The sequence below is a fragment of the Talpa occidentalis genome, unplaced genomic scaffold (assembly GCF_014898055.3).
Source record: "Talpa occidentalis isolate TD23 unplaced genomic scaffold, MPIMG_talOcc4v2.1 talOcc4.11, whole genome shotgun sequence".
NCBI lineage: Eukaryota > Metazoa > Chordata > Mammalia > Eulipotyphla > Talpidae > Talpa > Talpa occidentalis.
Genome location: NW_023601104.1, coordinates 72,509,462 through 72,523,826, shown reverse-complemented (window position 1 = coordinate 72,523,826; position 14,365 = coordinate 72,509,462). Strand labels below are relative to the sequence as shown.

The window sequence follows — 14,365 nt, the reverse complement described above, 5'->3', positions numbered from 1 at the left end:
CCCACCCAATTTGACTCAGTTAACTAAAATCACTTTAACACATCTTCTACTCACAAAGCAAAAAAATAACTAAACAGCATAGTCTTTACTTGTGTTCACAAGAAACCTCAATCACTTTGAAGCTCAAACTCTGAGAATTATTCAACTTACCCTTTATTTTCCTCAAAAATCTTTATTATTAACCGAGCAGTTAAGAGTATCCCTATTCTCAAAGTTGTACACATATACTAAAAAAAGCCCAAGAAAAAGTTTAATCAGCCATCTTGATTCTTTAAGGCAGTCTCAAAATTGTTCATTGTTGAACCATCTGTTGGAGCATAAGCCTCATTTTTGATATAGGAAAAACACACAAGCTATCCTCAAGGGGAAAAGTTATGGTACCTTCTAGGAAAATGTCACTGAATGTCCAGCTATGAATACTGGAATAGAAGAAAACCAAAATAATTCATTTTATGGAGAAAGAACCAGAGGCCCGGAGGGGACATTTCCTGGCAGAGCTAACACTAGCATCCAAGTCTCCTGATTCCAAATTCAAAGCTTTTCTTCTTTATTCATTCATTCAAATTACTAAATAGCATAGTACTAAATAAAATGAGCCAGACACAAAAGACTACATATTGTAATATTCCATTAATGTCAAATTTCTAGAAATGGCAAAACTGTAGACACAAAAAGCAGATCCGGGTAGGTACAGGTAATGAGCAAAGGGCAACAGGAAGCCTTTTGGAGGATGAAAGCTTTTGCACATTGAATTAACGAAAGCTTGAACTGTGGGTTTTATGGTATATAAACAATTCAAAAAATTACTTAGAAGGAACTTAGATATTACTTTTAAGTCTGTGGAGCTCTTAGAAATTATGTCAAAAGGCATCACCAAACCAAAGAGAAAGCAGCTTTTTTCCAAACTTCAGATCATGTACCCTTCAGAATTTCCAAAAGCTAGCTACCTTAACTTTCCAACCTTGTATTTTCCATGGAAACAGAAAGCAAGAGGCACTATACAAATAAACGCGTAAGAAATGTGCACATGAATCCTGTGGAAACACTTCAGTTATTGATATTAATCACTGTTTCCTTTTAGGTGGGATCTGACCTGCTGTAAGTAAGCCTCTGCAGATAGTTTCAGAATAAGAGAGATGCTCTTTTGTCTATTATCGGTCTGACAGTTTTCTCCAAAACAGACCTTTTTGGTGAATTCAGTTTCATGATTATCTTTATGTCATTATAATTTAAACACTAATAGAGTCTTTTTATGAAGAAGAACCATTCCTAATTGCACATTAGCAAATTTTTTTAGTTTATTATTTTGTGCATTCTTAATAGGTATGTCTCTCCTCAGCTTACTCAGCGCTGAGAGCACAACGTTCTTTGTTTTTGACACACAAACTTAAAATAATGCATCTCTTATCCCAGGAATACTTTTTCCCTGTGACAGGTATCAAGCTGATGCTTCTACTACTTGAACCTTAAAAATAAACAGATTTTTAATTAATGGAGGTCCAGATGTCTATAATTATGTCAGAGGAAGCATGCAGGATTACTCAGTAAACCTACATTTATTAATCATGCTGTTGAAGCTCGGTTTACCAAGGCCAAGGAAAGAGCTTTGGGCCTCAAGAATTTCAGTTACCACCTTCCTAAGCCCTAGACTTTCCTAAACTACTAAAAGAGAAAGAAAAATCTGAAACTAATAAAAATAAAGCAAAATGTTTGTCTTGGTTTAAACTCTATTTGCAAAGAACAGGTTTGCTCAAAGTTAGAATCTTTTGACATATGGTAACTGAATGAATGAATTAGTTACCCAGAGAACTTACACGTGGAAAAATATAAGACAATCTACAGTGAATATCTCTCCTTCAGGTACAGTTTTGTGAGTTAGAGAAATTCAATCACTCAGATTGCAAATAATTAGGTCCCTAATTATCAAACATACACTGTCTCCTTGTGAACTTTTCACACAATAACTGACTTAAACCTGCTAGCAGTACTCCCATGAGTGGAGAACAGATCTGTCATAGTCTTTATGATGGTTAGTGTAAAGTTCACTTTATAAAAAAAAAAAATGTTGATATTAATCTTAGATGTAAATGGGAAGCTAAGCTAATGTTTATTTTAGAATCTGAGTTATGAGAAACATTATATGACATGAACTGTTCATTTTAGTCTAAGAGTCAGTTTGCTTCAATGGACATGGTTTTTTGGGTTTTTTTAAAATATATTACTGTAATGAGACACACAAAGAAGGTCTTGAAGATATGTTCTAAAAAGCAATTCCTTATAGTCAGATACTCCATAGATGAAGATGGAAATAACCAAAGGTATGAGAATATATTTCAGGAAACTGGAAAGGGGATTATGATGTAATAGTAAACAATAATGTAACTGACCCTGAACAATGAACCAACATCTCCCATATCCCTTCCCTTTCTATATGGATTTACAAAATCATTTTTTCATAGATATTAAACCCTATAGCAACTGAAGTTCTTCTAGTCTCTTGTCTACTGCCTCAAAAGGAAATGAAAATATAGTAAACCTACTGGAACACAAAAGCTAAAGTTTGACCAGGAAATGTTCTACAAACTCTAAGAGGAAAAAAAAAAACCTATAATCAATTCCCACATTTCCTACTGCTGTTGGGAGAACAACAACAAACAAGAAGGAGGAAGTGGAGGAGAGAGAAGAAAAACTGAAGAAATAGTCTTCACCTCCAAAGAGCTAGTCAACCAGTAAGATCCTTTGCCTCTCTCAACCTCTTTCCTTTCATTGACTGAAATAAGCACAGGTAAGATCTGACACAATGGATATGATATAGAAGCTGCAAAGTATGTTCTTCCCCCTTTACCACTAATCAAGATATTATAATCAATTACATTTTTCAATTATAAAAATGATTTTTAAAACTAGCTTATGGAATGTTGGCTTAGGTCAGTTAATAACATTGGTATGCTTTCACAGTTTGATGGTTTGTAAATACTGCTTTTACTGCAGACACATTTATTCTGGCTCTAGGTGTTAATGGGATTTGATATCTCATCTAAGGGATATAAAATAACTAGATGCAAAATTAGTAAAAATTTAAAACTTATTCATGGTTAGTAGTCTTAATTGAATAAATTTACAGATACAAAACACGTTCATTTTAGTTGTATGCTTGAGTAAGTCAAAAAGAAGAATCTCCAATTTCATTTTACTTTTATTCATTTATAATCAATAAGTATAGCATTTAAAGTTCATGTCATATAATGTTTCTCATAACTCAGATTCTAAAATAAACATTAGCTTAACTTCCCATTTACATCTAAGATTAATATCAACATTTTATTTTTTTTATAAAGTGAACTTTACACTAACCAGTCATCAAGACTATGACAATTAGATCTGTAAAGCCTGGTCTTCTTAACATAAATATGCTAAGTCTTTTTTATTCAAGTTATCCCACAGGAAAAATAAATTTTAAAAAGCCTGAGTCCTAAGATACAATAAATAAAGGAAGCATTTCAGTACTGATCTTTAAAGTTTTAGTAGAGTGCTTCAATGAAAAGGTTGTATCATAGAATCCATACAAAGGAAAAAAGAAATATATAAAAAGCAATTCTGAACCACATCAGTACTAGCCTTATACTGGTATAATTGGCCAATTTAAAAAAAAAGAAAACTTTAATTATCAGAAGGGAAGTGGGAAAGGTGGTGGGTAAATCAAGTAAAAGGGGTCAGTTGTATGGGACAGACAGAATTGGAATTGTGAATTTAATGTAGTCTACATAGACAGTGATTTATAATGATGTACACCTTAAATTTATGTGATGATATAATGCAATGTGCTTCAATAAAAAAAAATTTAATTTAAAATTCAAAACATGACCAAAAAAAACTATAACAAAAAAAGTATTTTTAAAAAGTAGTAGAAAAAATGAGGTACTAGGACTTGGTAAATCAAGTCTTTTTAAAACAAAACTTAAATGAAATGAACCCTATAACTCTGCTTTCTGTAAAAAATATGAACAACTATTATATTAAAATACATGGACATAATCCCATAGGGCCTATTTGCTCTTCTTCCATTGAAAGGAAAATAAAGTTTATATGGGACACATGTTTAGAACATGGTAGAGATTGACATAAAGTCATTTAATCAAGGAAAAAAAAAAAAAAACCTATGCCAAGTTATTGGTCTGATTCCTAATTATTCCAAAGAGAAAACTGTGGGCTGATGCAGGGGAGATGAAGAAGGGGAGATGGCAGAGAAGAGAGTAGAATGTGTAAAGAAAGGGAAGTTGATAATTGAGACAAATCTGTTAAGAAATACACCTTAAATGAACAAACATCCACACATAGTATTCTGCTAGAAATGCTAATTTTTTAACAATCAGTAACTATATTTTACTTTCAAACATGTCTAATCATCTTCATATAACCACATGTAATTTAATAATTGCAAAAAAAAAAAAAAAGAAACCATATATAATAGAGTACCAAAATATAAACCAGGGAAGTATCAAGAGGAAAACAAAAAGAAATCTTATATTAGTTCACTAAATATTATACCTACTACATTACTGTTGACTATATAAAATTGGAAGCTGAAAATGACCAATAGGGTCAGTCAGTATTGATGCAGGATATAAAAGTACTTCTACAGCTTTTAATTCCAGAGTTCCTATGAACCTCGATTTTGTTTTATTTTTAAGTAAAGAAACACATATATGTTTAGTTTTATATTTCCTGATTATAAAATGTAAATTTTTTATAAATGTGCAATAATATCAAATGGGTATATTTACCATTTTATTAAATCAAGAGACTAAATGCAGTTTATAGTAAATCAAAAATAACCATTAAAGATATGAAAAGGATACATAAAAATATTTTGGCAAGTCTTATAAAACTATAACTTATTACATTAAGTTATAAATGTAGTAAGTGATAAACACTTCATTATTTTATAGCTCACAGATATTGCCATTCCTTTCAAAGAATCCATTTTTTACTTTACCAGCATTGAGATAATTTACATAATGAAGAGCAATAGAGAACAAACAGCCCAAAGGAAACTAAATATTCTAATAATTTGGTATATACTTTATGAATTTCTAGACTTGATTTTAAAGAATATGTGAATTGCTTCATATTCAAAGGCACAAGTTCAGTTAGACTCACTGCATTACATTGCAGGAGGGTGAGGTTAAGAAGTGACCTTGTGATCCTGCTCTCCAGATGTCTGAAGGGTCCATTCTTTACTTTTGATAAATACCTAGCTTATTACATAATTGATATCTTTGTCCATGTCTAAGATTCTACTTGAAGCATTTTTTGAAATACAAGGACAGTAAATATTATAAGGAAAAATTTTAAGTACAACATGCACGAAGGGTCAAAATATACGTCTTCCCTTCTAAGGCAATGCACCAGAATGTTAAGGAACTACCATCACACACTTTCAGTTTGGGGTCATAGTTTCAGATTTTAAATGAGCAATTCAATAAACCTTCAGCTTTTACTTTCCATTATTTCTGATCATGAAAAGATTTTTAACTTTATGCACAACATAAACACACCACAAATGACTATGTGCAGATATATGAATATCAACTCCCTTATTCTTTTAAATGAAAATTTGTTTCTTCTACTTATAAAAATCTGGTTTGAGGTGTTTTAAAAGTCCACACATATATTAAGCTACGTTTTGCTTTGGCACTAGCTCCCCCTCCAGACCAACCTACTAATAAAACTACACTTAAAAAATAAACAAGGAACACAAGTTTTTCCAAGCCACTAGCAAATTTCAAAATTCACCACTTTTAAAGATATTCCAATTCCTTAAAATAACTAGTTAAAATGTGTAACCAAACATTGCAGAATACAATCAGAATCTTTTTTTTTTTTCAATTCCATTTTACATAGAACTTATTTAGGGGAAAACAACCTCAAGCGACTTTTAAAATTGAAGACATCCTAAAATGCAATCTATTTAGTGCTGCATTTTATGGAAATTATTTTGAATCACTATCCTAGCAATCCATAGCATAGGCTTCATATGAACTCACTACTTGATCAAAGATACACTTTTGCATCTGTTTGGCAATCTATGCAAGTTTCATTCCAGCTGTTCAGCTCCTCAAGTAGAATTCTCAATTTATAAAGCAGCAAAAGAAAGTCCATGCTTCCAAACTACCCTTTTCTATTCCTTATATTCATTTCCAGCTCCCTACATTTTTACACACTCAGCTGCAAAATCACAATTTCAGATGTTAGAATTCCCGCCTATCCTGACTACCGTAACATTATGTCAAGTAATTTACACTTCCTACACACAGTTTATGGTATATTTCACAAGACTAGAAATATACAGGGCCTTTATTACTTGGTCTTTATTACTGGGAATTGAGGTTGCTTTAAGCTCTTAAAGAAAGACAACACAACTTCCTCCATTATTTCAATGTAGCTCTGCAGTGCTTAGTCTCTTCTAAAATGTTTTCTACATGATGCATCTTTTAAAATAAGTACGCATAAGAGATGAAATTTAAATTTAAGCAATCAAATAAATATGTACGATCCACCCCCGGAGCAACAAAGGGGGGAGAAAAACCTATCATGAAACCTTATCTGCAGTTTCTGAAGAGAGCAAAAGCATGAAAGAGAGCCAGGAGGAAAGTTCAATCACTTACTTCTGATGAGTTTGAATCTAAACGGATGGAAAACTTTTGCTAAAATTTGTTCATCGTTACCTTGAGGTCTGGAGCTATCTGCCGGAAATGTCCTAGGTCCACCTTCTTGAGTTGGCTTAAGCCAACTGCAAATTAATTCAAACATACGAAGGAAGAACACCTGCCCCTACCTTTCGCCAAGGCCTCAATCAAAAGGCTAACAGCACAACACGCTGAAAGCGCAGAAGGGATAAACCCTAGCCGTGACACTGCCATTTAACTTCAGAAACACACTGCGTCTCCGACCTTCTGCGGGGCTTAAGATTGCAATCCCCATGGTGAGGGAAGAACAGGTGCTGCACCCGACTGCCCACTCAGTCCTGCAGGACAAACCTCCTTTAACTAATAAATATGGACTCCTTTAACCTTCCCAAACAAGTTCAGATACTCAAAAGCTACCAGCTCGTCATTTCACCAAAAGGAGAGGTGCAGCGGCACTCACGCTCTTAAGTGCCCAGGCACTGGCCCCTCCAGGGAGCGGATCTTTGTGCGGGTCACTCCAGATTCCCAGCCCGAGCACCCCTCTCGAATGCCCAGGACGCACAGGCACCCTCCTCCCTCCGCGGCCGAGACTGCAGGGTCCGAGGGGCCGGAGAGAGGGCAGGTAGGTGTGCAGGAGAGAAGAGCAGCCCCTCCCACCCCGCCCCCATCCCTTCTCCCCTTCCACGGCTCGGGCCCCTGCCCGGAGCCAGGATGCGCCACGCCGGGGGCAGCTGCGCCGCTCCGCGTCCCGGTCGGGGCGGCGGGTGCCCCTCAGCCCTGCTCGCCCCCCCTCCCCGGGCCGCGCCAGGACACCCGCCACAGCGCCCCGGGGGCTCCCTCCCACTTTCCCCGGAGCCGCTGGATAAGCAGCAGCAGTTGCAGCAACAGGCCCGGGGGTCGCCGGAGGGAGAGGAGCAGCGACGGTCCCCAGGCTCAGCCGCGGCGCCCGCTCGGATCCCGCGCTCGCCCGGCCCCAGACCCCGAGGCGCGCGGGGCCCGGCTTCCAGACGCCCCCTTACCCGAGGCGGGCGCGGAGGCGATCCCCGCGGTCCCCGGCTCCCGTCGCGCCGCCACAGCCTCGGCCGCAGCTGCCCCGCGGCGGGGGAGCGGGAGGGGTGCCCGAGTGGAGGATGCTACTCCCGGGCGCAGGGAGAGGAAGAAACGGAAACAGGAACCGCCGCCGCCGCTTAACGGAGCCTCCGGCGCCACTGACCGAGGGGGAGCGCGAGGCGGCGCGAGCCGGGCAGTAGCTGACAGCGCGAGACCGAGCGCGAGCCGGGTCCAGGGCGCGCGACCCCGGGCAGCGCCAGCCCCATTCCGCGAGGCGCGGCGCGGCGCGGCGCGGGCGGGTGGGCAGGCCGGGGGTGGGGGCGGGCGGCGGGGGGCGGGGGGGGGCCGGAGCGGGGGGAGCCCGGCTACTCGGGTCCGCGGGAGATAACGCGCGCACGCGCCGGAGCGGCTCTGACAACAAGCGCAGGCGGGGAAGCCGGGGCCGGCGGACGCGCGCGCGCGCGAAGGGGCCGCGCGCCCCTCGGCGTGCCAGGCTGCCGGGAGCGGGTGCGCATGCGCCGGCCGCTGCCACCTACGGCGACCCTGGCATGTGCCAGCCCCGCTCCCCGCCCCCTTCTCGCCGCGCCGGCGGATCGCGTAGCCGCAGCATCTGCCGCCGGGCACCGCCGCGGGCCGCGGCGGCGGGGCCGGGGAACTGGCCGCGGGCGGGCGCGGCGCCGGCTCCGCGCGAGCCCAGGCCGCCCTCCCCCGCCTCAGGCCGCGGCTGGGCGCGCGCCGGCCGCGCCGGGCTCTCCGCGCCGGGGCGCGCCGCCCCCTCCAGGAATGCCGCAGTTCCCGGGCGCCGCGGAGCAGACCGGCCCGCGCCTTCCCTGCCCGCCGCCCCGGGGGGCCCCGGGGAGCCCCGGGCCCGGAGACTGGACGCGGACGCCGTGTCACTTTGGAGGAGCGCGCGCTGCCGCTCGGCCCCCGCGCCCGGGTCCGGCCGCTCGGCGGCAGCTCGCGGCGTGGTCGTCGGAGGCTGCGCGCGCCCCCCTCGCCCTGCCTCGCGCGGGGAGAGCTGCGTGTCCACCTGCGCCCCGGCCGGGACTCCCGGGAGGGCCCGAGCTCCGCGCCCGGCCTCTCCCCGGCCCGCCGCGGCGGCAGCCCCTCAGAAGCGGAAGTTTATTCAGCACGGGAAAGAGAACGTGGGGGGGGCGGGAGGGTTTTCCCTAGGATGCTTCCTACCCGCTCGGGCTCGGGGAACTCCTGGCGCGCGCGATGCAGGGCCGTGAGCCGAAGGGCAGCCCGGGCCAGCCCGGACGGCGAGCTGACCCGAGGGAGCCGGGCGCGCCGCCCCGGCACCCAAAGTAGGCGCGAGCCAGGGGTGCCGCCGCGGCCAATCAGGGGCGCGCGCCGCGTGAGTGGAGGGCCGGCCGGCCAATCAGGCGCCGGGGGCCGAGCTTCCCGTCCCCAACTCTTCCCTGTAGCCTCCAGATCCCAAACCCGGGCTCGGAACCGCCGAGCAGCCCGAGGTGCCCTAAAGCCAAGCTTTGTTCTTCCAGACTTGGGTGTTTTTAAGTAAAGGCTGTGGCTGCTTAGCCCAGAAAGTAGAGGAGGCCTTTTAGACGCTAGGTATGAAAAGGATCACGGAAAAGAGATTCCATGGGCAGTGTCTTGCCCGCGCTGCTATCTCTGCCTAATGACTGATAAATTTACCATTTTTGCTGAGACTTTTTTAGAGGCCAGCAGCTATGTTACCGAGAGACAAATAAGATGCAGGCGATTCAAAGGAGAAAAAAAATTCCCCGCCCGCGGCTGCCCCTGAGGGAGGTTTGGTGGACCTTTGGTTCTTGTATTTATCAGCCCTTTAAACAAAACGCGCTTCATAAAGTAGCTTACAGTTATTTCTGTGGCCGTTATCTCCCTGTGAGAAGAGAAAATTGAGGGAAAAGTTGAGTGACTTTTCTAAGGTCACACGAAAACGATACTGGCAGAGCAAGAATTATGTTCCACTTCAGAGAGCTTGGATGTCATCATCCAACAATCATTTATTGAGTGAGTGGTTACTACCCTCTACTAAAGTGGTTTTCACACTAAGCTTGTAAACTAAACTGGCATAAGGGCCCCACAACTTTGGTTGCTGGAAATGAACAGAAATTTGGGGCTTGTACCATTTACTCTGGAAGTCAGGAGTGGGGTTGGTATTGGTTGGTATTTAGCGTTTTTAAACAGCGTTTTAAAATACATTTCAGCAAGCCTGTGCAGCTCTTTTTTTTTTTTTTTTTTTTAAAGATTTATTTATTTATTTTTACAAGCACTGGGTACAGTCAGAAGCGCGGGAGGGTGAGAGAATTCACCAGAGCGGGGAGCAGAGCAGGCAGAAGGACCGAAGTACACTGCTGAGGGGAGCAGCGGGCGGCAGGAGAGGTCTGCGCACCATGTGGGACCCGCCTTCGGTGGCCGGGGAGCAGCCGGGGATCGAACCGGCGCTGCAGAGGCTGCGGGCAGCTTCGCAACCCAGCGCTCAACCACTGCGCCACCGGGGAGGCCCAAGCCTGTGCAGCTCTTAAGTTTTTAAGATAGGACAGAGCTATTTCTGCTTGGTAACACTCATTATTGCTTAACCTGTATAATGCTTTAAGATATTCAAGTTCAAGGTTTACATTTGCTTTAAAAAGTCCAGTTTTTGTTTGTTTTTCCTTTCCCAAAACTGAAGAATTTAAAATACTTGTCTTCTCTACTGCCTTCTGCTTTAAAAAATTAAAAAAAAAAAAAACTGCCCTGAGAATGTTTGTACAGGATTTAGTGCATTTTTTTATAGAACAGTATACTTTATATTAAAATACTATATAACTTTGATGGCTCTGAAACACTAGATCTTCGTTGATTCTGATATCTGCTCTGTTAAGTCATTGTGCTTCTCAGCCTGTGACAGCACACTTATCAAAATCTTTCCAGTACATGCCCAGGATTTAGCTGCCACCTTAGAACTGGATGTATCAGGTAAACAACTGACTTTGAGAAAAAATCTGTACACATTACATTCCAGGCCAATAAGTTTCCAGAAAATTGTTAACAGTACCAGCTTTAAAAAAAAAAAAAAAAAAGTTCTTTTTGTTCTCTGCAAAGAGGAATATTCCTGAAATTTTGCCTTTCTAAACATTACTGGGATGACAGAGAAAAGTCATCTCTGTCAAAGAATGTTTTCTCAGTAAGCTCCAGTCTCCCACCCTTTGCACTAACCACCTCCCGAGCTGCTCCTCTCCCCAGCTGCCTGCCTCTGCCTCTCATCACTCTTAGTTTCTGATATTTGCTTAAGCCAGAAGTGTTTCACAATTTCCTACACGCCTTACCTACCAGCCTCAGCTCAACAAAAGAGTGTACAGAACATAATTCATGACATATTATACTAAGAACTTACAAGACCTAGTTAGGACATTATTTTCTTTTATACAACCTGGGTCAAATTTTTAGTCATCAGCCAGAGCTGTGGAGTCTTGTAGGTAGGACAAGGAGGAACAAACCATTAGACAATGGAAAATAGCAAAATGAAAGTTAAAGTAAGTACAGAGTGGCCATTTTATAGAGAGATTAGCTATATCAAAGTTAATGAACTTTGACATTTCCAAAGTTGTGAACCTTCATATGGGAACCAGTTTGAAATTTACTACCATTTTATTAATGACTATAATAAAAATAACAGCCAATGTGCAGTACTGCTGAGGACCAGGCCCCAAGATAAACTCTTTATGTCCATCATTTCATTGTCAAATCAACCCTTTCAAATGGGTCCTATTATTACAGTGGGGAGATCTGTGGGATCACAGAAAAGAGCCGAGGCTCTCAGGAGGTACAATAGCACCTGCTTACCAAATTCAGAAAATTTTCCACCTTTGCCAATGTGGACCAATGGATATCAGCCCTGGAAATAATTCTTAGTAGTTTTTCATTGTTCTCATTTTCTAATTATTGCTTTCACTACATTTTACTTAGAGGATTCCATTTAGCAAGAAATCATCCAAAGGACACTGCTGTCAATGCCATATGCAGAGAGTGTGACCTTGAGATAATCATTTTACCCATTTGAACCTTAGTTTTCTCATCTATAAAAGGGGTTGGACTAGATAAATTTTCGGTTTTTTTCAATTCTGAAGCTATAAATCTAGTCAGCTTAACACACCAACAGTAACTACAACAACAAAATATGGGGAAAGTCTATATATTTAAATCCAGTTAAGTGTTTTAAGTCACTTTTGAGCTAACTCTGTTAATAGAAAGTCCGACTATACCCACTCATTAAAGAAACAAAGCAAATCTTTCCGATCAATCAGTAGAGGAAATGAAGTGATTGGAAGGCAACCTTCCAACCTCCAGCTGCAGAAGGATAACTCAATTTGTAAATGAATACCTTGATATATTCCTTTTCAGGCATATATGAAGACCTTATATTTTCATACATACTTCCCCGCCACGTACCTTCACCCTTGCAGTTGGACTGGACCATATGACAAGTTAGAACCACTAGTCTACAGTGAGTTGAATTAGAAGTGATATATGTCACTAATGTAACACATATAATTGCAAGTCCTTACCCGTCAGCCTTAAGACCAGTATTGTTGAAGATGATAAAATATTTGTTAGCCTATCTCCCATCCTCATCAAGTCAGGATGGATATATATAAAATATATATATTTAAGTAAAGATACACTATGGTTGTTTAAGTCACTGAGATTTGGGTTTTGGAGGTTTTGTTGTTGTTGTTTTTTACTGCAGTATGACCTAAGAATCTAGATTGTGCTAGGTCCTAGACCATTTTAATTAATACACCTGAAAATCATATCATCCTGAGTGAACTGACCCCAAACAGACTAAAGGGAAGGCTTTTTAGTTCATGCTTAAGGAGAGGTTCTATCTTTCCTTCCAGGTATGAGTAAATCAGCCTATAATCCCGCTTGCCACTGGCAGCAATCTGGCAACCACGAAAGGAACTAGCTGTAGAATGAAATCAACACACTGAGGATGACAAACAAAAAAACCCCTAAAGATATGATTGAACTGATGGTATACCACTCCTGACCACTCTCCTCTGGACTTCTAATTCTGCAAAGTAATAATTATTTGTTTCTCCATAACACTGTAGCACAAAATACATCTAGTATATCTTTAATTTCATTATAGTTCCTAACACAGATCTAGCTCACTACCACTCAAAAATATTGGGTAAATTAAAATTTGTTAAAATTTAATAGCTCACATCCTTCCCTTCAGAATAAAATATTACCTGCATTAACAAAGGGGAAAAGTAATTTGATTCCACCCAATCTTTTTACAGATGAAGAGATTAAGACCCAGACACATTACAAAATGTATTCAGTTCTTTGTTATGGCAGAACCTGAGGTGGGGAGCAGGGGTAGCTAATATTGCTTCATCAAAAATGACCATAATTTCCAACTCAAGATAGAGAAGTAATGAGACAATATATTACCCTGGTAGTTTAAAACTTGGCGGGTAAGACAAATGCAGCTTAGTTACTAGCAATATAATCGTGGACAAGTTACTTAACCTCTCTGAGTTCTTGGTTTCCCATCTGTAAAAGATGATAATAATCTCTAGCTCATAAGGATATGAGGAACAAATGACTCAACATATAAAAAGGGCTTAGCGAAATGCCTCACGCACAGTAAACATTCTACGTATTGTAACCCTATCAATGATGCTTACTTAAAGCAACATCAATGTTTTGGCATTAGGATAGATCCTGTTCCCTTTTATCATTCATTCAATTAGGAATACTGACCTATATTTTTCCATCACATATAATTATAGTGTAACCTATACAATTGTGTAGCCAGCACCCACCTTTCCTATAGGAACTGCTCCTCCAATTTTCTTACATCTATCATAGGGTGGGAACATGAGAAGTCTTGTTACAGCTAGCTGTCCTGTACCTACAACTAATTGGTCAAGCGTGGACACTTGACCCAAGATAGCCGAATGAAGCCATTCCTCCAAGACTTTTAGACTGTGATGGAGAAGACATTTCAAACCTCAGCAATTTATACATATAAAATCTTGGAGATGTCATTGGATGTGTGTTTTGCCAAGAGGAGAAATGTATTCTGCTAGAGAAAATAAAGTCAATGGGCAAAAAGAAAGCAGAAAAGATGGAGGAAAATGTGTTATACGGAATTCTCAGTTCCAGGTTTTCTTTACCATTGACTAGATCTCTGCTTTTCTTCTACTTAGGCTTGCCTCTTCCAAGGTTTTCCCACATACCCTTCAGAATATACCCCACTTTGCATAACTCATTCCAGGTGGGTTATTTTAATTGCAATTAATAGCAATGATTTTAATATGCTATGGTATGCTAAAATAAGTTTAAAAAAGGATTAAAATCCTTAGATTCATTATCTTCATTAATAATCTAGGGGCCTCCCTGGTGGCTCAGGGGGCTAGGCATCAGCATTATGGGGCTGTCCATAGCCTCTGCAGCATGAGTTCGTTCCCTGGCCGGCCAGGAGCAGTCCACATGGTGCAGCAGACCTCTCCTGGCTCTCCCACTGCTCCCCTCGGCAGTGTGTTTCAGTCAATCTGCCTGTTCTGCTCCCCACTCTGTCTCTGGTGAATCCTTTCAACACCCACACCTTTGGCCTGTGCCCCAGTTCTTGTATGCATGGATGAATA

The 14,365-nt window shown here is 41.8% G+C and overlaps 1 protein-coding gene across 3 annotated transcripts in view; it reads right to left on the bottom strand.

Moving 5' to 3' along the window:
- FUT8 (fucosyltransferase 8) overlaps positions 1–9,012 on the bottom strand; it is a 206,528-nt gene extending 197,516 nt beyond the window's left edge. Inside the window, exon 1 of one of the 3 annotated variants that reach the window (XM_037503518.2) lies at positions 8,925–9,012. The gene's annotated coding sequence lies outside the window, so the exon portion shown is untranslated. Of the gene's footprint in view, positions 1–7,708; positions 8,206–8,924 lie in introns of those variants that run through there. The other 2 variants (XM_054691117.1, XM_054691107.1) reach the window with 2 other exon arrangements.
- Between the last annotated feature and the right edge of the window lie 5,353 nt (positions 9,013–14,365).